The following is a 23225-nucleotide window of genomic DNA, read 5'->3' as shown; positions in this document are numbered from 1 at the left end:
AAGTGCTTTCCCATGACCAGTGTCAGTGTTACTCTGTGTTTGCTCACAGCAGTAACATTTCGCTTTTGTGAATACTCTTCAGTTGAGAATCAGGTTAAAAAGAATCCCAAATAAAACTCATACATACACACACCCTTGCATTGACTACTCTTTTATTTTTTTGGAGAGGTTTTTGCTATAGGGTGCGTGCACTCGCCAGACAGACAGAAAGAGACAGAGAGACAGAAAGCGAGAAATCACCCCCCAGGGGGGATGGCCACGCCGCAATCCCTTCTCCTCCATTCTCCTCTCGGGATCTTGGGCACACATGCACACGTGCCCGGCATGAGTTTTAAGCCACCGGGTCTGGCCATTTCCCCTGCGGACGCAGTTTCTCACCTCCCTGCTCTCTCTCTATTTCCAGTGAACACATGTGCCCTATCATAAAAAATAAAAGAGAGAGAGAGAACAAGACTCATCAAGGGCACACGTTGGATTACCAAGGACCCAGTCTTACACTTTTGGCTTCAGTGGCACGTCAGCACTTTCGATTTGTTCAGGGTATGTGTTTCAAATTGGTAGCAGACCCCTGGAAGAAGTGCTTTCCCATGACCAGTGTCAGTGTTACTCTGTGTTTGCTCACAGCAGTAACATTTCGCTTTTGTGAATACTCTTCAGTTGAGAATCAGGTTAAAAAGAATCCCAAATAAAACTCATACATACACACACCCTTGCATTGACTACTCTTTTATTTTTTTGGAGAGGTTTTTGCTATAGGGTGCGTGCACTCGCCAGACAGACAGAAAGAGACAGAGAGACAGAAAGCGAGAAATCACCCCCCAGGGGGGATGGCCACGCCGCAATCCCTTCTCCTCCATTCTCCTCTCGGGATCTTGGGCACACATGCACACGTGCCCGGCATGAGTTTTAAGCCACCGGGTCTGGGACGTGAACCGCGGTCAACTACATGGGAGTACAACGACATAGCCATTACACTAACTGCTAATCCCAGCACTGACTATTCTTAATCAGTGAATCTCTTTGATCATTGTAGGAGCATAGAACAGGTCAGAAAATTCTAAGAACACGCATATGAACAGTATAATAAGATTCAGGGATATATATGTTTATTACCTAAACTTGATTTGTGAATTTTTGAAATTTAACTTTGACACACAAGCATTCTACAACTGATTTTTTTCTTTCTTTTTAGTGTAAGAGTGTGGATTTCCAAGTTCCTAGCCTTTTTATGAGAAGTCAACCCATATGGGACCGCACATGTTAAGTTGCTATGGTTGTGATTTGCAAGGCTCATGGAGAAAGCTATTTCACTGTTTTCTGTGGGGATTACAGAAAGAATTGTCACACTGGTTTTTGTATCTTTAAATTAGAAGTTCCGTTCAATGGTGGGCTATTCTTTTAGCAGCATGTTTCTACTTACTGAAAAGCTTTGCTGAACACAATATACCCACTCTGCTATGTAAATAAAGGCATTATTGCTGGAATAATGCAGTTCAGGGGATGCCTCTTCTGGTAGGCTTATCTGTCAGTCTGTGTTTAGTTGGCTTTCTCCGCCCACCCGTTCTAATTACTGCTTTTCAATCTTCTAGAATGGGGATCTGGGAAAGGGATTTGTTACAACTGGGTTATTTAAATGGAATTTTCCAAATATACAGTATCTCCTCCTCAGATCACAAGCTCACTCCCCCATTCCTTCCTGCCTGCTTTAGAAGTCCTTGGCAGGCTGTTATTATGAACTGAAGGGCAGGTTTCAAGTACCCTCTATTAAGGAAATGGCGAGGACCAGTCAGTAAACTGCATGAGTTTGGGTGTTTTATACTTTCTTCTAGTTTCATTTTGACTTCTGCGCAATTAGAGAGAATGAATCCTTTCAGCCCATAAATGCACAAACACTGAATGTCAGATGTGCTGTCAGTCAAACTGGCCATTTTTGTGATTAAAGTTTGCACTGACATTGGGCTTAATATAGGGAATTTGATGGATATCATCTTCTAAAGATCTGGTGTTGTCAAATAACTCTATATAGAATCTATTTTTTTTTAAAAAGACATTAAAATGTTAAATTGGAATTACAAAGAAAAATAGTACCTTGAAACATGACAGATCTGTGACATTATTTGTGTGGTTTAAGAAGGTGATGGAGGGGGACCAGCAGTTAGCGTAATGGTTATGTCGCTGGACTTCCATGTAGTCGACCGCGGTTCGTGTCCCGGACCCGGTGGCTTAAACTCATGCCGGGCGGGTGTGCGCGTGTGTGCCCAAGATCCCGAGAGGAGAATGGAGGAGAAGGGATTGGGGTGTGACCATCCCCCCTAGGGGGTGATTTCTCGCTTTCTGTCTCTCTGTCTCTCTCCATTTCTCTGGCGAGTGCACGCACCCTATAGCAAAAACCTCTCTTAAAGAAAAAAAAAAGAGGTGATGGATATTTAAGGCCAATGGCTCAGAAACACTGTACCCCAAAGCTTCAAATGACTGGGATATGGTTTATGTCACATCAGTGTAGACCTCTCTATATGTGTTCCTGGATATGGGAGCCTGCTATGTCTCTGCTGTGCTTTGAATGTGCTCCTCCATTCCCACTAAAGTTCATGTATTCAAGATTTAATGTTATTGCAATGGTATAAACTTAACTATGCACTAAGACGTGGGGCTTTTGGGAGGTGATTATGGTTAAAGGCCTCAGGGTGGGCCTCCATGATTGAATCCTGGTCCCTTTATAAGAGAAAGAGAAACCAGAGCAAACAGTAGGCTCCTGTCTTTCACCCTGCACTGGCCCAGGACTCTACCTTGACCCCATCAATGAAAAGACCCTCACAAATGTGGCCCCTTGACCTTAGACCTCCAAAGCCACAAGCTAAATAAACTTCTATTCTTTGTAAATTACCCAGTCTGTGTTATTCCTTATGGCAACAGATGAAAATGGTCTCCTATTGTGGTTTATTTGTAAAGAAAACATTGACTCCCTGGAGGCAAATATTCTTGCTTTATAAAATACATGATTCTTTTCTACTCACTCCTAAAATGTAGCAAAATTTTTATGACTCATAACTCTTTGAAGGGGCCATCCTGTCCAAATATTTTTCCTCCCCCACCCTTTCTTCCTCTGCCATATTTTAAAAATTGATTCCTGCCTGCAATTCTCACCTCTCGACACACCCCCAACCCCTATTGTCAACTCTTTTGTACACTGGTTTTTGTCTCTACTTACATCTCTAACGATGTTGATAATCACCTTATTGATAAATGCAGTGGTTACTTTTCTGTGTTCATGTTTCTTAAAAAATCCTATCAAATTTTAAAAAGTTTGATTTACTCCATGAGTGTAATGACAGACATAAGCAGAGATGGCTCCCCTGACAAGGGATTTGATGCTGAGATCCATTGCCAGCCTCAGCCAGTCCTGGGTCATGGGCACATACATGTCGGACATACTCAGGGAGATTGCCTGACACAAACCAGTAATGTTTGTAATGTTTACATGTGGCTCTGCCTTGCAGAACATCAAGTTTTACTGCTGGACCACTGTCCAGCTCCTATTCACATCTCTTTTTTTAATGTTTTTTTTTGGGGGGGAGTCATAGGGCTTTTGCATTTGCCAGAGAGACAGAGACAGTAAGAGGGAAAGTGAGAGATCACCCCTCATTCTTACTCCTCTGTTTTCATGGGATTTTGGGCACACATATGCATCTGTCTGGTGTGATTTTCAAGACCTCAGATCTGGGACTCAAATTATAGTCAGCCATGTATCTATTCAAATCTTGTTAATGTCTATATCTTCTTGTGTTATTGACTATTCATCAAGGCTTTTGTTTTTCTTTGTCAAAATCATGATAGTTATAATGATGAACAAAATTAATAATACATATAAACTGTATAATATACAATTTATAATAATAATTATTACCATTTTATTTAGATGTTGCAAAGTACTGGTTGTCTTTCTACTTTCAGATCAGTTTCCTCTATGTTCTTTAATGACTCTACTCTCTTCTACAATTTACTTTCTTTTTTTAAATTTCATTTTCTTTTATACATTCAATCACATTATTATTTGGCTTACAAAATGGATATTTCAACAGGTGAACATTTCTTCCTAGTACAGTTGATAAAACTACAAAATATCTTCAACAGATAATTATACATTTCTTTGTGCCATTAATACTTTGCCTCCCTATTTTTCTTCTACATTTCCTTTCTCAGACCCTCCTCTTTTACACACACTATATCTGGTATTTACATCTATATACTGTGTTTCTATATCCTTTAGTCAATTGGTTTCAGTCACAGAGTGTTTACACTCAGTATATATTAAGTGGGGACATACAATGCCTCTCCTTCATAGCCTGGCTTGCTTCACTCAGCAGTAAATCTTCCATATTCATCTACTTCCTGTCAAATGCCAGTTTTTTTTTATGGCTGAATAGTATTCCATTGAGTATATGTGCCACAGTTTTTCTATCCATTCATCTGTTCATGGGCATTTGGGTTGTTTCCATGACTTAGAAATTGTGAATAGTGCCACAATAAACATCGATGTGCAAGCACTTTTCCGATTAAGTATTCTTCTGTCCTTTGGGTAGATACCTTACTTTCTATGAGCATTTTCTAATTTACTTAGCCTGAAAATTTTCAAGTCACTTTGGCCCCTTGCTGTCTCCCTATTCCCTCATGATTAGTCAATTAACAAATTTTTGGGTTTACCTGTGTAGCGTGTTTCCTTCTCACTCATTCCCCTCATTGCCATCCTCTAATTCAAGTCTTCCTTATCTCCTGTCTGGACTGCAGTCTCCTAGTGCCCCTCCTTCCAATGCAGTCTACATGGCTAGAATGAACTCTCTAAGACAATTTATATGCACATTAACTTCCTTGTCAAAAGTCATTCTTCGACTGATGGATGGAATTTTGAGCTTTGTAGTCTAGGTCTTAATGTTACTTCTTCTCCCCTTATATGAATGCTATATTGTAGCCAGATATGCCATAAATGTTCCTTAAATTTTTAATTTCTTTTCTTTCTTACAGTACTTGCCTGACTCCCTTCTTTTCCTTCCCCTTCCCATTCGTTGTGACCTGAACTAGGAAGGCTTTTGTGCTTTCACTCCTTAATTTAATTAGATAAAGATTTTGTAGTCAGGAGTTCCCTGAAGATAGCAAGTTTATTGACACTATAAATCAACCTCTGGATATAATTTCATGGTGTTAATTTCAATGTTTGTGGATACAGAGACCATGTAGAGTATGATCCAAGCGTTAATTCTAACAAAGATTAAGTCCTTGGTGGTCTAGGCCTGTCCTTAAAAAAATATCAGAAAGATTAAAATAGGAGACCAAGAAAATAAAGTCCTACGTAAGATCAAGAGAATTCAGAGATATATATTTTAAAACTAGTAGAAAGAATGTTCTGCACTTCATATAATTAAGTATGTGAATTTATGGAATAATCAGAAATGATGGCATCAAAAACTCTTCAACACCAACTACAGAGCTGGATGTAAGAATATTTGCACTTGAAAGATAGTAAGCTTAAATAATTTTACCTTTGGTGTTAGTATATGGGGTTACCTCACTGGACCCCCATGTAGTCGACCATGGTTTGAATCCTGGACCCAGTGGCTTAAAATTCACACCTGGTGGGTGTGCATGTATGCCTAAAATCCTGAGAGGAGAATGGAGAAGTAAGGTTCGTGGCCTGGCTATACTGCCTGGGGGGCTGATTTCTCACTTCCTGTCTCTCTGTCTCTACAGTGAGCCCACATGCCCTATAGCAAAGATGTATCTTAAAAAAAAAAGCATATGGGTATTTTAGGTACTAACAACTCAAAGCACAGTATATTTTGCCTAAATAGTGTTTGCTGTTTTGCATCAGAACCTTCTTTACACTTAAAAATTTCACAAAGAGTACATTTCTTTTTTAACTTCAAATTTTATGATATTGATTTATAAAAGAATTGAGTAAGAATGATGAGGCTACCGGGATACACAGAAACTTTTAAATTAAACATAATAGATAAAAGTCACAGTTTATCAGCCACCAATTAGTTTGTTTCTGATTCTATACACTGAGAAAATCATAGTAAAATAAATACAACAATAGAGTTACACAGAATAAAATAGTAACTGTTTTTTTCTTTAAGCACTTCTCTTTAAATCTGAATAATCTTCAACAGAGATTTGAAAAAGAACAAAAAGAGACTTTAATCTTCAGCCAAGATGGAATAACCATACAAACTATATGAAACGATGGCTTTAGATCCTGGACATCATGCTGTGCAGAACAGCGATCCCTGAGAGGTGGGAAACAAGCAGGGTGAGCCTGCAATAAGCCCATTGTATTACTTGGAGCAAATTTCCAGGCTGCAATGCTGGGAGGGGGAATCCGGAAGAAATTCAGTAGTCTCTCTGAGTTAAAAAGATGTAGCTGAGGGCTATCCAGTGGCATGGTGGTTAAGGCAGATGGATCTAATATGGCCAATTATGTAGTTCAAGTTCCAGACCTGGCAACTTGAAAATTATTTGTGGGGCTGGCAGGTGGTTAGTTCAAGTCCCAGACCCGGCAACTTGAAATTTATTTGTGGGGCTGGTGGGTGGTTGGGGACACTGGACTCCCACATGGCCATCTGCGGTGTGCGTCCTAGGCCTAGCAGCTTGGTTTCTCACTTTCACTATCTCTCTCTGTCTCTCTCTGTCTTGATCTGGTCAAAATAAAATAAATTAAAAAGAAAAAGAAAATTATGTGTGAATGTGTGCCCAGAATCCCGGGAGGAAAATGGAGTAGAAGGGATTGTTGCATGGCCATTACCCTGGGGATGTGTGTGTGTGTGTGTGTGTGTGTGTGTGCTTTTTCACTTCTCTCCCTCCATTTCTCTCTCCCCCCCCTCTCTCTCCCATGGGTGAATGCACTCACCCTATAGCACAACTACTGGGTCATCTTAAAAAGTCATGATGCACTTTTGTATAGAAAAACAGAAAAATACATAATGAGCTTTCCATCAACCCAATAAAATGAATAAACAAAAGAAAAAACGTAGCCGAGAGGGACCAACATATGGCGTAACGGTTCTGTCACTGGACTCTCACGTAGTCAACTGTGGTTTAAGTCCTGGATCCGGCAGTTTAAAACTCACTCTGGGTGGATGTGCATGTGTGCTCAAAATCCTGAGAGGAGAATGGAGGAGAAGGGATTGTAGTGTGGCTGTAATGACCCCACAGGAACCGCCCCTCTGTGGGGTGATTTCTCACTTTCTGTCTTTCTGTCTCTCATTGTTGCTCTGGTGAGTGCATGCTCCCTATAGCAAAAATCTCTCTAGAAAAAAATTAAAAAGATGTAGCTGAGAGTCAGAGAAGACAGTGAGGCTAGAGTTCATAAAATTGAAAATTTGAGGAGCCAAGAGATGATGTGGCGGTTAAGATGCTAGACTCCCACATGGTCAACTGCAGTTCAAGTCCCAGATCTGGCAGCTTGAAAATCACACCATGCGCGCATGCTCAAAATCCCAGGAGGAGAATGGAGAAGGGATTGTGGCATGACCATCCCCCTTGAAGGGTGATTTCTCACCTTCCCTCTGTCTGTCTCTCTCCAACAAGTGCACATACTCTATGGCAAAAAGCTAAAGACAACAACAACAACAAACAAAAACAAAACAACAAAACAAAACAAAACACCAGAGTATTTGAATTCAGATAGTAGCACAAATGATAGCATTAAAAATAAGCAATGGGTTTTCCCTTGAATCTTCAGCTAACTACTATCAGAATAGGCATGTGAGAAAACTCATCAGGCTAGGGAGAGACACAACTAACCGAAGTAGAGGAAACAATCTCCACATATTGGACAGATCAAGAATATATAGCAGCTTGAAATTGCCAAGTATATGTGCATGCATGTCCCAAATACTGAGAGGAGAATAAAAGAAAAAAGACTGTGGTGTGGCCATCTTCCTGGGAGGTGATTTCTTACTTTCCTTCTCTGTCTGTCTCTGGTGAGTGCACATGTCCTGGAGCAAAACTAGAAAAATAGAAAATAAAAAAACCCTGACAATCATGATTGCTACAATATATAAAGAGTTCTTACAACTCATTAATAAGACATTAATAAGATAGCAATGCAATAAATGTAATCAATATTTTACTAAGTGAAAGTTAGACAAAGAATACTACTTCCTGTATAATTTCATGTATATGAAATTGCAGAAAAGGAAAATCAGCAGTATTAAAAAGCAGGGGCCAGACTGGGGCATAGGGATAAACTGCAATGATTTAACACATACTAAACGAGATATATGAATGGCATGTAAACACATGAAGAGGTGATCAACATAATTCTGTTAGGGAAATATAAATTAAGCCACAACACATAACCACTAGAATGGTTACAATTTATAAGCATTTCACCACAACAAGTGTTAGTGGTGATGTGGAACAACTGGAGCTTTCAGTGTGGGTAGGAATAGAAAATGGTTAAAACCTTTGGAAAGTTTAGTCTGCTCATAAAAGGTTAAATATTAAAGTGTGACCCAGTCATTCTGCTCACAAGCATTTCTTATGTCAAAGCATATGTTCACTCCAAGATCCTCACACCAATATTCATAGCAACTTTATTATGATAGCCCCAAACTGGAAATTATTAAAAGCCTATCAGTAGGTGAATGGATGAACAAATTGTGGTAAATACACATAATGGAGTATTTCTTAGCAATAAAAAAAATGAAACATATATATATGTATATATGTGTGTGTGCATATATATGTATATACATATGTGTGTGTTTGTGTGTGTGTGTGTATATATATATATATTTTTTTTTTAAGAGAAATGTTAGCTTTAGGGTGAGTGCACTCTCCAGAGACACAGAGAGACAGAAAGCGAGAAAGCACCCCTCCAGGTGGGATGGCCATGCTGCAATCCCTTCTTCATTCTCCTCTCATGATTTTTGGCATGCACACACTGGTTCCTGGCATGAGTTTCAAGCTGCTGGTCCAGGACTTGACTATGTGGAAGTTGCAATGACTATGTGGGAGTCCAGCAACATAACCATTATATTATGCCAGATGTTGGTCCCAAGAAATGAAATATCGATATGCGCAGTAGCATGGGTCAATTTCAGCATAATTATGCAATGTGAAAGAATCCTGAGAAGAGTACAGAGATGACTCATTTACCTAAAACTCTTAGAAGGCATAAAACTCAAGGCAGAGCAGTACTCCCTGGGTACTGTGGAGAGGCACCGGAGGAGAATTTTACAGGAATATTGACATAGTTTTGGGAGTGATATCTATATATTCGTTGTGGTGCTAGATTCATGAGTGTATGCATATGTCAAAAGTTATCAATTTTATACTATAAATACATGGGCTTTATTGTATGGCAATTATGCTTATAATTATGCTTATATTAAGAAAAAGTTATAGCGGGAATACTTTGAGGCCAAATCACTGGCACTATCTAACAAATATTCACCTTTTTAAACATAAGCATAGGAATCAGATTAAAAACAGCCAAAATGTATAATCAGTTCTAAAATGATTTTTAATACATTTCCATTACTCTGCTCCATTTTAATGTATTCACTTATCACAAAAATTGCATATTATGCATTAATGAGAGCAGATGCACCCGTATTGTGGAGAGAATACTTGCACAATGTTTTTTTTTCTCTTAAACAAATGTGGACCTGCATAGGATTTTAGTTTTATTTCATTCTATTTTATTTTTTTTTACTGTTAGGATACTTTAGTAGTTTTTCTTTACAACTGAAACTCTGGGAATTCAAAATTAACATCCTGGCCCTGTGAGCTTCTTGTAGATACCAGAAAAAGTTTCAACCTGTGCTCAAGGTTCCGCCATGCTTTGTCCAGATGAACCTCGATGAGTGAGGTGCTGCCCAGCTTCACGAGGATCCTCTGGCCCACAAATTTCACTGGGGAAGACTAAGTCCTTCAGGATCATGTCATGCACAACTGTTAAGAGTTCGATTCCAGGGATGCTTTTGCTTAATTTTCGTAAGGCTTTTTTTTTTTTTTTTTTTTTGGAGAGATTTTCACTGTAGGGCGCGTGCGCTCGCCAGACAGACATAGAGACAGAAAGCAAGAAATCACCCCCCAGAGGGGATGGTCACGCCGCAATCCCTTCTCCTCCATTCTCCTCTCGGGATCTTGGGCACGCACGCACACGCGCCCGGCATGAGTTTTAAGCCACCGGGTCCGGGACACGAACCGCGGTCGAGTACGTGGGAGTCCGGCGACACAGCTATTACACTAACTGCTGGTTCCCTCGTAAGGCTTTTTTGAATTGGCTTAGGCAGAATTCTCCCCTGAGCAATAAAGATTTTGTGCTTCCTGATGAACTTTTTCTCCAGTTTGCTTACTAGCAGCACTTAGATTTTCTGGAACGACTTCCGTTGAGGGACAGGAACAAAGATTATGATAGCTTTCTGACCACTGCCCATTTCAATTTCCTTAACTGTGGTGATGTTCAGCTCCCTGACCTGCACCTTCTGGTCAGAGTTCATTTCCAGCTCCAGCAGAGTCTGGGAGATGCCCAACTCGAACTCGTCTGGCTTCTCACCACTGGGCTTCACAATCTTGGCACTGAAGATGAACATGCCTGCTCCTTGATGAGCACCTGCTGAGAAAGAGGACCAGCTCTCGGGAGAGCTCGTCAATCCCAGCGGCACCAGGCAAGAGCTTATTGTATTTTATTTTCAAGGTTTGTGCCATAGGGCATATGCACTTGCTGGAGAGAGACAGAGAGACAGTGAGAGGGAAAGTGAGAAATCACCCCCCAGGGGGCATGGCCACACTGCAATCCCTTCTCCTCTGTTCTCCTGGGATTTTGGGCATGCACGCAAATGTACCAGTGTGATTTTCAAGCTACACATCTAGGACTTGAATTGAGGTCAGCCATATGGGAATCCAGTACTACAACACCTGCTGGCCACAAAGATTGCATTTTTAGAAAGAGCATTTTATTACTCAATAAAAATAAAAATATATGTCCATTCAAAGACATACTCAAATATTCATGATAGTTCCAATGGATGGATAGATAAACTAACAGTGATGTATCCAGACAATGTGATACTACTCAGCATTAAAAAGAATGAACTACTGATAAATACAACATGAATGACAAAAAGTATTTTACGAAGTGAAAGTCAGACACAGAATACTACATCCTGTATAATTTCATGTATATGAAATGGCAGAAAAGGCAAATTAATAGTATTAATAAGCAGAGACTAGACTGTGGCATAGGGATACACTTCTATGCTGTGTTAAGGCTGACTGATCCACATGGAAGGAGTCCAAGCTCTCATTTGGAGATGTCCCTGAGCATACCAGGCACAAGTGTGTCCATGATCCAGGGTTGGCTGAGGCTGGGGGTGGATTGTAACCTTGCTGAGGTTGCACATGCTTACTCTCTCACCGTCTCTAGGAGTGAAGAAATAAAATTGTGATAAAAAGCAAATTAGTGGTTGGTAAGGGCAGAGGGAAGGAGTGGGGAATTGACTGCAAAAGGCACATGGAACTTTGGAAGGAGACAGTAATGTTTTATATCATGATTAATGTGATAACATGACTGTATATTTGTCAAAACATATTAAGTTGTCCAGTTAAAAATGATGAATTGTATATAAATCAAACTCAATAAAGGTGAGAGAAAAAATAACATTAACTCTGTACTTAAAAGAAATTACTATATATGCATAGAAATATGAGTGAGGCTATCATGAGAGGCTACTGCCTGAGATTTAAATAAAATGATTTAATCAGGCAGCAAAAGTTGGTTAGTAGAGGTCTTCGATGTGTTAAAAATTTGCATTTAATACATTTAAGTGTCTAGGTGGCTTAGACTATGGTTTAAAAATCATTACTGGGTCAGCCCCACAGACCAGTGGTTAACGAATCCCACATGGCCAACCACACGGTTGAAATCCCAATTCTACAGGCTTGAAAAGCATGATGTGTACATGTTTGCCCCAAATCCTGACAGGATGGTGAAATGGAAGAGGAGAGATTGTGGTATGACCATGTGACCCTGGGTAGTGCTTTCTCTTTCTCTCTTTCTGTTTCTTTCCCGCAAGCATATGTGCCCTTTGGCATTTAAAAATAATTATTAAATATCTTTCAAGAAAGGAATTAAAATGTATGTAGAAACCTTGAAGAACAGTGGAATCAATTAACACCAGTTAATATTCTGCTTGCATGCCAGCTCACCTTTCGTTTCCATTTGTACTACAGCTGTGGTAATTCATGGTTAGGTTATTGAGCATGGTTTTTATTCCAGTAAAGGAATGTGGTAGACCTGCTTATTCTTTTCCCATTTGTTGCTAATCTAGTATGTCCTTGAGCATTAAGGATGCTGTTCCATTAATAAGATGGAAGAAAAGGAGGGGGTATAGCCACTCTACGGTAAAACCATCAAGGTATTACATATGACTTCTACCTTGGTTCTGAGAAGCTGTGTGTGTAAAATGAGTCCCTGTGGAGAGTATTGAAGAGTTTGATCTAAGACAGTCTATTCCTTAGGATTCATATGCTTTAAAACTATTCTTAAGCAATGATTTTTAAGAAACCCCTTCAGAATTGTGCTAAATTCCTTAAAATTTGTAAGACTCACAATACTATAACCTCTCAATTTTAGTTAAATAAACCCTAAAATTGATAAATAAATAGAATTATTGAAGGTACAATCTTATCAATACGATCAACCCAACGCAGAGATACACATTTTACAAGTAGTCTTAACAGCCCAGTGACGACAATGATTCATGTACTTAGGAGCTCTGTCCTCTGACTGCCAAGGTCGGCGTTTTTGGGGATGGACCCAAAGATAAGCTGAATAGTGGGATAAGCAAATGATCTATTATGATACGAAGAGACCAGATTTAGGTGCTTCACATTCCAGGTGATCAGGTTCATAAGGGAGAGGAAGGTTATACACGTGGAGGGGGCCAACAAAAGGAAGGTTAGGTAGTGATATAAAGGTTTTCTCTAACTCTGTATAATTCCTGGGAGTCACTCAACCTGGATAAGGTTAGCACAGATTGCTGCCAATGCTGTTGAACTGTGACTAGGAGATCTAAGGATATGTTGATCTCTTAGAGATGAAGGGAGAGACATATAGAAGGAAACTATAGGTTCTATTCTTATGTAATTGGCACAAAGCCTAGTGTATCAAAGTGGAAAGTAGGAGATGAGTTTGGAAAGATAGGCAGGGGGCAGACCATGTAGGACATTTCAGGCCATATAGGAGTCTGTTTATTTTTATTTTTTTCCTACTGAGTTTGAAGTCAAGACAGTGCAAAGCTTACAATGGATATTAGCTGAAAACTTGAACAAAAGGGTTTATCTATTCAGAATGCATTTGGCTGGGGCCAGGAGATGACATAATGGTTACATCGCTGGAGTCTCACAAGGCCGACCACAGTTCAAGTCCTCTACCTGGTGGCTTCAAACTCATATTGAGGCTGTGTGTGTGCATGCCCAGGGCCCTAGGAAGAGAATGGAGAAGGGATTGGTGGTGTGGTCATCCCCTCTGGGGGTGATTTTTCACTTTCCCTCTCACTGTCTGTCTCTCATTCTGGTGAGCACACACTTTCTAACCACATAGTCAACCACAATTTGAGTCCTGAATGTGGCAACTTGAAAAACATACTGGGCATATGTGCATACGTGCCCCAAATTTAGGAGGAGAATGGAGAAGAAGGGATTGCAGTATGGCCATTCCCCACTGGGAGTGGAAGAGAATGGGATGATTTCTCCCTTTCCCTCTCTTTGTCTGTCTCTCTCTGTTCGGTGAGTGAACATGTCCTATAGCAAAAATAAATAAATAAATAAATAAAATAAAAAAGGAAAAGAAAAGAAAAGAAACCCACAAAAACTGTACAAACTGCCTCAAACTACCAGAGTTTTATTTGTTTGCACAGTGAGAAAACTGAGAGTAGATTGCCAGCCCAAGTCTGGTCCAATGACTATGACATTGTCAAGGATCCAGTCTTCTTTCACTTTCCTGTGGACCATTCTTAGCCTTAGCCAGTGGCTTTTCTGTCTTGGTTGCAAATGGCTGTTTTATGTTCCAACATCATGACCACATTACAAGGCAAGAAAATCAGAGAAATCACTGAAAGTAATCGGTGAATAAACCTGTCCTTTAGAAAAGTTCTTTGGAAGGTCTGCTAAGGATCGTTCTGATCATTTCTCTTTGCCGAACAGGGTCAGAGAACAACCCTTAGTTATAAGAGCAATCTAGACGATGAGTACTGAGCTTGGACAAAGTCACAGTTCCCTTAGTAAGAGGATGGCAGGATAGACATTGCTAGATACCTAGCAGAGTTCAACACAGGGGGCAAGAATGGAACAAGGGGTCATATATGAAGCCTATTTCATGAGCTATAGTGAGAGATGCTGGAGCCTGGACTATGGCGACAGAGGGGGTGCTGGTAAAACGTGGTCAGATTTATGATTTCAAAAGGGACCAACAAGACTTTGATAATGGAGTTGATGCGAGATAACAGAGGTAGTGAATTGTCAAGGATGATTTCCAGGTATTTGTCTTTAACAGGTGAAAAATGATACGTTTACTGAGATACTAAAGACCTGGAGAAGAGTAGACGTGGGAGAAAAAAGTCTAGAATTCTCTTTAACTTAGGCAGAGATGTCACCATTGCTAAAGTCACAGGTAGAGATATTTTGACTGACTGTTTAGGAGATCTGTTGCAGTAGATATTTAGAGAGAAGACTGGTTGATGAACATAATATCCGAATTTTTCAAGCTCTTTAATATATCACCATATGAAAAAGCAGTTAGCTGCAGCAAAGAAGTCTATCTTCTTTGATACTCTGGAGGCCTTGAGTAAATTGAATTCTCCAACACCATTTTAGTATTGGTGTAACCGGCATTTTAAATAAGAAATATCCTCTTGGGTTTTTAGAGGGAAAGATTTTCCTCTAAATGGGGTAGGTCATTGTGTTTCTAAAGAAACAGGACAAACATGAATAGGGCAAAGGATATGTAATGGAAATGAGTATTATCACTTAAAAGAGGATTTAGTGCATAATTACAATTTAAAATAGTGGAATGAAACTCTGAATTTAATCCTGCTAGCCTCTGCTTTCTTAATGTTACTATGATACCAGGGTGCCTTTAGGTTTATTGCCAGACAATGGCTTCTTAATCCTAAGTCATGTCCCAGCTTTTGGCTTGCATTTCAGAAATCCTTTGGGATGTGACCCCATTCAACCAAGTATCTCACTTCATGCTATCAGTGGCTGTGAGCTGTTTCTCTGGCTTCTCTGTTCTCCAGTCCCTGTACCTGTACTCAGCAGAGGGCCCCAGATGTTACCTCGAGGTTGCTGTTCATAGTATACAGTTTTGACACGACCAGGAGGCATATCAATAGTTTCAGCACCATCATAGATGAGGGATAGAATGAAGAGCTCTTGCCTACTAGACTTTAAGTTCTGGGGCATCCAGACAAGCCCTCTGGACTTGCTTGGTATCCCTGAGTTGCTGCACTATGCCTGGGACTAGGCTTCTTTCTCAACCCTACTTCACACGCGAGCCAGCTCTTTTGCACGATACCACTGGTCTCCTTGAGGACCGGGGATGCTGCTCTGATCTTCAACCACACATCTCCTTTGTTTCTGTTACCTTGGAAAATCGTGTTGTGCTTCCTTCAGTCTTAGCGACAGTATTTTTTGTTTTGCCAGTTGAAAATGGGTGGATATTCCAGAACTACATGTAATTCTCACTGACTCTCCTATAACCACCAAGTCACTCTTCTTACCGTGCTCTGCCTTATGGATTAGATCTATTAGGTCATTAGGAAAGTCATGACATATTTTTCTGTTTTTCTATGTAAAAATGCATCATGATTTTCTTGACAACCCAAGAGTCCCGAGGTCTGTCTGAGTCATACTCAAGTTTGTTTTGCCCTTGGACTCTGTTGAAATCTTTTTCAGGTAACATATTTTTTCTCTTATCTCCTGGTTTAGGGTTGCTTTTCTAAGTGGAATGATCTCACTGTCCTCCAATATGCCATTTTCTCCTCTGTGATTTTTTTCTTGCTGTTTACCTAATATGATTATCTTAGATACGACACCAAAACACAAAAAAAGAAAGGAAAAAAGTGAGTACCTGGGCATGATCAAAGCTGAAAACTTTTGTGCTTCAGTGATACAAACAAGAAAGTTGAAAAGGAAACCCCCAAAACGAGAAAAATGTTTTGCAAATCATATATCTGATCAAGGACTCATATATGTAATATATATAAAAACTCTCAACTCAATGATTTTTCTTTTGAGAGAGATTTTTGCTATAGGATACATGTGCTTGTCAGAGAGACAGGGAGATAGAAAGTGAGAAATTACGCCCCAGGTGGGATGGTCACTCTGCAATCCCTTCTCCATACTCCTTTTGGGATTTTGGGCATGCATGCATATGTGCTGGTGTGAGTTTTTAAAACACTAAGTCTGGGACTCAGACTGCATTTAGTTACATGCGAGTCCAGTGCCTTAATGTCCCCCTCATGACTCAATAATAAAAAGACAGATACTCAAAAAATGGGCTAATGAGGGGACCAGCAGATGGCATAATGGTTACATCACTGGACTCCCATGTAGTTGACTGCGGTTTGAGTCTCAGGCCTGGCAACCAAAATTCATGCTGGGTGTGTATGTGTACATGCCAAAAATCCTGAGAGGAGAATGGGGGACAAGGGATGGAGACATGGCCATCCCGGAGGTGATTTCTTGCTTTCTGACTCTCTGTCTCTCTGATGAGCACACACACCCTATAGTGAAAAATCTCCCTCTGAAAAAGGGCTAATGATCTGAGGCCAGCAGATGGTGTAGTGGTTACATTGCTGGACTCTACCATGGCTGACTGTGGTTTGAATCCTGGACCTTGGTGGCTTGAAACTAATGCCAGGCATGTATGTGTGTGTGCCCAAGATCTTGGGAGGAGAGTAGAAGAGAAGGGATTGCAGCACTGCAATCCCCCAGGGAATGATTTCTCACTTTCCCTCTCACTGTCTCTTTCTCTCTCTCTAGTGAGCTCAAGCACTCTAAAGCAAATCCTCTAAAAAAATGGGCTGGGACCAGCAGGTGGCATAATGGCTTTGTCGTTGGACTCCCATGTAGTCAACTGTGTTTCGAATCCTGGACCCAGTGGCTTAAACTCATGTTGGGCACATGTTCATGCTCAAGATCCCGAGAGGAGAATGTGCGGTGTGGCTATCCTCCCTGGGGGTGATTTCTCACTTTCTGTTTCTCTGTGTCTTTCTGGTGAGCACACATGCCCTATAGCAAAAACCTCTCAAAAAAAAAAAGGGCTAATGATCTAATTAAACATTTAGCCAAAGAAGACACACAAAAGGCCAATGAGTACATGAAAAGATGCTTAACGTTATTACTCATTAGAGACATCCAAACCAAAACCACCCTGACATACCCACTCACATCCACTTACCCATTCAAATGGATTTAATAAAGAGACAATAATAAGTGTTGACAATAGCGTGGTGAAATAGGAACTCTCATACACTGCTCGTGGGAAAGTAACACAGTGCAGCTGCTTTGGAAACCAGTTTGGCAGTTCTGAAAGTGTTAAACCTAGAGTTACCATATGACCCAGCAACTCTAGTCCTAGGTATATACTCATGAGAGAAGTATGTGCATACAGCAAGCACTTGCACATGAATGTTTATAGAGGCATTATTCATAAGAGCCAAAAAGTGGAGACAACACAAATGTCCACCAAATGAAACCATATGTGCCCACACACTGACTACAAGAATCTTTTCCTGTTGCAAAATACATTAAACACCTAGTTCCCATATAGCATGTTTTATAGAACTAACAGTTCTTGCTTTAGATTTTCCTTCTACCTTCTGTAATAAAACTGTGATTTTACTACATCCAAAAGAATGTTAAAAGAGTGTTTGTTTCTGACTTGAAAAAAAAAATGCTGATTCTTTCCTTTCATTTTTGTTGTATAGTGACCGTTGAGAAATGTCACTTTTATGCTGTTCACTAACAATAACAAGCAAATTGTATAGCTTAAGGGAAATGTTTGATTTTTTTCACGATTATTTTATTTTAAAAGATTCTGCAAGTGAAGATAAAATAAGTAGATCTAAGATGTTTATGTCCAGGACTTGTATGGAATTTCAGTTCTCTATAGGATGTCTTGAGTTTTCTAATAACAAAAGCTGCCATCCTGTTAAAAGATAGCCAGTTGTTGTAACCTATCTGTGGTTTCACCATAAACAATACTGTTGGAGTTTTGGCCCCTGTCAAAGCATTAAGAATTAAGCAGTATTATAATTTGTTTTCCTGTGATCCAGAACCGATGATTCACTGTTGATTACAGTTCTTACCCTGACACACATTATATGAAGTAGTTCAAGTTTTATTACTATATCGATTTCAATGTACTAACCATTGATGGGTCATTCTATATAAAATATCCACTGTAGTGTAAAGGAGACTCAGGAAATTTTATAAATTCTTCTAATTAATTAATTATTGGAAATGTGGGAAGAATTGGATAATCTAAATTAGAGATCCAGCCAAGAGTCATTGAGATTGATGTTAGTAAGTTACATGTCATTTTATGGCTCAGAGCAAATGTATCTGTCTCATCCTATGGTACTGTATTGAAATACCCACATTTATCCTCCTCCCCTGCTGCAGAGAATGATCCATAGGTTTTCTCTAAACCCGAGCCAGCATATTCAGGAGAGTGACTAAGAATGAAGGTTCCCAAGGAGAAGGTGAATGTCAGAATATGAATATGAGAAGCCATCTAGGGAGTCATGATTCAGCGAAAAATGGTCAGGCTCCACTAGTAATATTATATGCATGGGGTGGCTTGAGGTAGGGTAATTTCTTTAAAAACCATCATGGTAGGGACCAGCAGATATAATGGTTACATTGCTGGACTCCCACATGGCCGACTGCAGTTTGTTTTAAGTCACCGGACCTGGTGACTTAAAACTCATGCGGATAGGGAGTCATGATTCAGCGAAAAATGGTCAGGCTCCACTAGTAATATTATATGCATGGGGTGGCTTGAGGTAGGGTAATTTCTTTAAAAACCATCATGGTAGGGACCAGCAGATATAATGGTTACATTGCTGGACTCCCACATGGCCGACTGCAGTTTGTTTTAAGTCACCGGACCTGGTGACTTAAAACTCATGTGGAGCATGTGTATGTGCACGCCCAAAATCCTGAGAGAAGAATGAAGGAGAAGGAATTGTGGCATGGCCATCCTCTCTAGGGGGTAATTTCTCACTTTCTGTCTCTCTGTCTCTCCAGTGAGTACATGTGCCCTATAGCAAAAATTTCTCTTAAAAAAAAAAATCATCATGGTAAATAGCTGACATGTCAACTTTCCTGGACTGATCGTGGCTCTGTGGAGCACAGTGTTAAATATGATTCTAAGGTTCCATTCGATCTGCCATGAGAGAGTGCTGCAATTGACTAATGATGTCTGGCGTTGGGGCAGACAGGAAGAGAGTACTTAACTATGCCAGGTGTTCACTTAACGGTGTCTTAGAGCACCAGCTAGTGTTGCAGTTTTCTTTTAGGGTCCAAATACACATGGTATGTGAGTAAAAATAAATAAAGGAAAATCTGAGACACTGAGATCCAAAGAAAGGATGTGGAGCCCACAAAAATGTACCTTTCAGATCTCCTGGTGTGGCTCCAGTGGCTGTGCTCTGAAATCTGTCACCATGTTTGCACTGAGGTCATGCTTTCCATGGCCAATGACTGAACATCATGACACTAAGGCCCATTCCTGGGAGGTATGATACTCCTCTGGCAGATAATTTCTTCTCTCCCCTCCCTTTCCCCCCTCTACCCCCTTTTTCCCTTCCCTCACCTCTCTTCCTAGTATTTCCTCCTCCCCTCCCTCCCTCTCTTCTTTCTTCACCTTTTTCTTTCCTTCCTTCTTATTCTCCTTCACCTATGTTTTCCCCAATAAATTTCTTGAACATCTACTCTTGTCTAAGCTGCTTTGAGGATCCACTGACATAGAAGGTTTTGTCCACCTGTAGGCTAGAGCATTTGAAGGTGAACTGGAAGCAAACGTCCTGATAGAAGCACTGATAGAAGCGGAGCGGTAGAATTCTAATCCAGCGGTGAAACTTAAGGATTAATTGATCAGTGTGTCTTCACATCTAGAGCCTCTGCTTACTCCTTCAAGCCTGAAATACTTCAACTCTAAGTCTTTTATTTTTTTAAAAAAATTATTTCTTACAGTTAAAAAAACACATCTAGAGCCTCTGCTTACTCCTTCAAGCATGAAATACTTCAACTCTAAGGCTTTTATTTTTTTTAAAAAATTATTTCTTACAGTTAAAAAATTTACTATAGGATGCATGTGCTCTCGGGGAGGGGGCGGGGAGAGAGAGAGAGAGAGAGAGATCATCCCCCAGGGAGGATGACCATGCTACAATCCCTTCTCTATTCTCTAAGGACTTTGGGTACACATACTCAGGTGCCCAGCATGTTCCTCAAGCTATTGGTCTGGGATTAGAGTCATGCAGTTGGCCATGTGGGATCCATCTGCCTTAACCACCAGGCCATCAGCTAGACCAAGAACATATTTTTTTAATCTAAAACCAGGCTTCAAATGTTGCTCTTTAATTCCCTTGTAATAGGTCAAACCTCTCCTATTTACCTCATTCCTCACACCTTATGTCTAATTACATCACTTAACACATAAAGCAGATTTCATTTTACAAATTACAGGAGGGATTAAAATGAATAAATGGGGCAAGTCGTGTGGTGTCTGTTTCTATTTTAACCTGTGGGACTGGGTTTCAACTTTACTGTTATAAGAGAGATCCAGAAAGTCACAGAACAGTATGACTAAAACTATTTCAGACTTAGGGCATAAACAGAGCTGTTTGGGACTTGGAGTGACAAACTGTGACACAGAATTGAACAGGAAGTCATTCTCCTGTCCTAGGAGCAACCCAGAATTGCCTTTCAGATCTCCTGGTGTGGCTCCAGTGGCTGTGCTCTGAAATCTGTCACCATGTTTGCACTGAGGTCATGCTTTCCATGGCCAATGACTGAACATCATGACACTAAGGCCCATTCCTGGGAGGTATGATACTCCTCTGGCAGATAATTTCTTCTCTCCCCTCCCTTTCCCCCCTCTACCCCCTTTTTCCCTTCCCTCACCTCTCTTCCTAGTATTTCCTCCTCCCCTCCCTCCCTCTCTTCTTTCTTCACCTTTTTCTTTCCTTCCTTCTTATTCTCCTTCACCTATGTTTTCCCCAATAAATTTCTTGAACATCTACTCTTGTCTAAGCTGCTTTGAGGATCCACTGACATAGAAGGTTTTGTCCACCTGTAGGCTAGAGCATTTGAAGGTGAACTGGAAGCAAACGTCCTGATAGAAGCACTGATAGAAGCGGAGCGGTAGAATTCTAATCCAGCGGTGAAACTTAAGGATTAATTGATCAGTGTGTCTTCACATCTAGAGCCTCTGCTTACTCCTTCAAGCATGAAATACTTCAACTCTAAGGCTTTTATTTTTTTTAAAAAATTATTTCTTACAGTTAAAAAATTTACTATAGGATGCATGTGCTCTCGGGGAGGGGGCGGAGAGAGAGAGAGAGAGAGAGATCATCCCCCAGGGAGGATGACCATGCTACAATCCCTTCTCTATTCTCTAAGGACTTTGGGTACACATACTCAGGTGCCCAGCATGTTCCTCAAGCTATTGGTCTGGGATTAGAGTCATGCAGTTGGCCATGTGGGATCCATCTGCCTTAACCACCAGGCCATCAGCTAGACCAAGAACATTTTTTTTTAATCTAAAACCAGGCTTCAAATGTTGCTCTTTAATTCCCTTGTAATAGGTCAAACCTCTCCTATTTACCTCATTCCTCACACCTTATGTCTAATTACATCACTTAACACATAAAGCAGATTTCATTTTACAAATTACAGGAGGGATTAAAATGAATAAATGGGGCAAGTCGTGTGGTGTCTGTTTCTATTTTAACCTGTGGGACTGGGTTTCAACTTTACTGTTATAAGAGAGACCCAGAAATTCACAGAACAGTATGACTAAAACTATTTCAGACTTAGGGCATAAACAGAGCTGTTTGGGACTTGGAGTGACAAACTGTGACACAGAATTGAACAGGAAGTCATTCTCCTGTCCTAGGAGCAACCCAGAATAAATCTGATATGCCCAATATTGGAAGTGTTAGGAGATTCTGTTGCTAACACCCTTGACATGGACGTTGGTGTTTCAGTGATGGAAATGACAAGAGCAGAGCCTCTGATGGTGGCTTGATGGGGAGGGAGGCATGGACCAGTTGGAGACAGTGGTCTTTCCAGTGACAAATAGATTTCGGAGGAATCCTTATGGAAAACTTGAGGGAAGTTAATTTTGTTGGTAATAAAATTACCCAAAGCTGGTCTTTAAAATAAAACGGGACCTTGATGCTTTGATTCCTTTTGGGATCTCTACCAGGACTTTTATAATCTTTGTGTGATGTATGTCCATAACCCCCACCTCACTCATAGAATTAGAATAATTTCTTTTTAGCAGGATTATCCTTAAAGCTGGACAACCAGGTTTTGGAGGACTCCTGAGACTCCTCTCTGTCCTCTTCTGACGAGTGAAAAAGAAACAGAACCAGGACATGTGCCTTCCCAGAGCTTATGTCCTTTATTTTAGACCTGGGCTATCAAGGAACATCTTATCTAAAGGGCCCCAAGCCTGCTTTCAGAACAATCACAGGCCTCTTCTCCCTGGATGTCTTCCTCAGTAGACCATGCTGCTGCTATGTGTGCTCTCCTCAGCTGTGTGGATGAAGGCTGGTCAAGTAGGTTGGTATGTGCACACATGTGTTTGAGGCCCTATGGAGTGCAATTTAAAAAATGGTGTGAATGGAGGTGAAGGAGGCTGAACTATGAAACTAGGGTCTCCATATAGTTATTCCCTCAAGTGCTACAAATATTAGGGACAGGCTCAGAATTGGGAACTGTTAGTGTCTTTATAATAGAATTGTTGCATAGACTATGGATGAGGATTTTCAGAGACTGCATCTAGCTTAGGGGATATCAGTGAACGGAGATAAAACTAGATTTGGAGACATTTTTGTAAGTGTCCATCAAACTCCTGGGAAGAAATCATTCATGAGGGAATGATTTGGAGACATTTTTGTAAGTGTCCATCAAGCTCTTGGGAA

General features: G+C 40.4%; 1 pseudogene; it reads right to left on the bottom strand.

Annotated features, from left to right (window-relative positions):
- Positions 1-9741: 9741 nt before the first annotated feature.
- On the bottom strand, positions 9742-10598 carry LOC102496934 (40S ribosomal protein S7-like; annotated as a pseudogene).
- Positions 10599-23225: the final 12627 nt, after the last annotated feature.

Source organism: Tupaia chinensis, unplaced genomic scaffold (assembly GCF_000334495.1).
Source record: "Tupaia chinensis unplaced genomic scaffold, TupChi_1.0 Scaffold139871_1, whole genome shotgun sequence".
Lineage (NCBI taxonomy): Eukaryota > Metazoa > Chordata > Mammalia > Scandentia > Tupaiidae > Tupaia > Tupaia belangeri.
The sequence above is the reverse complement of the archived record's forward strand: the minus strand, read 5'-3'. Positions and strand labels throughout refer to the sequence as shown.